The sequence below is a fragment of the Garra rufa genome, chromosome 5, assembly GCF_049309525.1.
Source record: "Garra rufa chromosome 5, GarRuf1.0, whole genome shotgun sequence".
NCBI lineage: Eukaryota > Metazoa > Chordata > Actinopteri > Cypriniformes > Cyprinidae > Garra > Garra rufa.
The window spans coordinates 56,913,729-56,914,995 of NC_133365.1; positions in this window are offsets into that span (position 1 = coordinate 56,913,729).

The window sequence follows — 1,267 nt, forward strand, 5'->3', positions numbered from 1 at the left end:
AGTCTCTTTAGACTTGCATTTCCTCATTTTCTGTTTTGGATTTATATTTCTGTAGGGTTAGTTGAGTGTGAACAGCCAGAGGCGGATCATGTAATGAAATGATGTTTTCCTCCGTTTTTGAGCCGCAGACTGAGCCTCGTTTCTGACCTCGCTATGCAAATATCCGGCAGCGTTCGTTCGGCTTCTGGCCGGTTTTTGACTCGCAGCCCGAATGCAAACGTTGCTGCTAAAAATAATTGTGAGCTCATGTCACAGAGATTAAATGAGATTATGCTCCTTCTAGGAACAAATCTTGTTTCTCAGAAAAAAAAAAAACTTTGCATCTGTAGTCGTTATTCTGCCTTTGATGAAGCGTCCGTCAGTAAAGCTGCTAGCGATGGCCGCTGTGTCGCAGTTCACCGTGAGGTCATGTGTAGATCAGCGTTAAATCAAATGATGTGGAAATCTGATTAAAGCTACTTCGAACAAATGAGTTATTTTCATAGCGGCCGCAGCGCTCATGTTCTGTTCATTTAGACAAACTGGACTAATGGCCATGAACACACACAATCTGCTTACCGCCACATATTCTGCTTCATTTAACTCCAGATTGAAAACAGGGAGATTATAAACACGAGGAAACTTTGTTCTGATTGACCTCTCAAACTCTCTCTTGTGTGTGTGTGTGTGTGTGTGTGTGTGTGTGTGTGTGTGTGTGTGTGTGTGTGTGTGAGTGTTATAGAGAGTGTGAAACGCTGCAGTGCTTTTACTGTGAACAGCCCTCGACTGTGAAATTTAAGTTTCCTGAGGCGTTACTCCAATGGTTCATTTTACTGGATAGAGAACTAAACACATTATTATTTGTGCTTTTTGCTGTGGAAACAATCACTACTGCTATTGCCTTACTATTTTTTTATAAGACTTGAAATATCTTATGCATTTTATACAGTTCTGTTCAAAACATTGTTTTTAAAGAAGTCTCTTCTGTTCATCAAGACTGCTTTTATTTGATCAAAAATACAAAAGAGCTTGAACAATTTTGAAATATTTTTGTAATTTAAACAGCAGTTTTCTATATGAATATCTGTTAAACCGTAATTAATTCCTTTGATCAAAGCTGAATTTTCAGCATCATTACTGCAGTCTTCAGTGTCACATGATCCTGTATACATGATTTATTACATATTTATCAGATTAGACCTGTGATACATTGTTTACATTTTGCAAGGATACGAGCAGTCAAGCAGTTGAGGTTTGCTACATTGTATATATCACTAGGTAAGTGGAC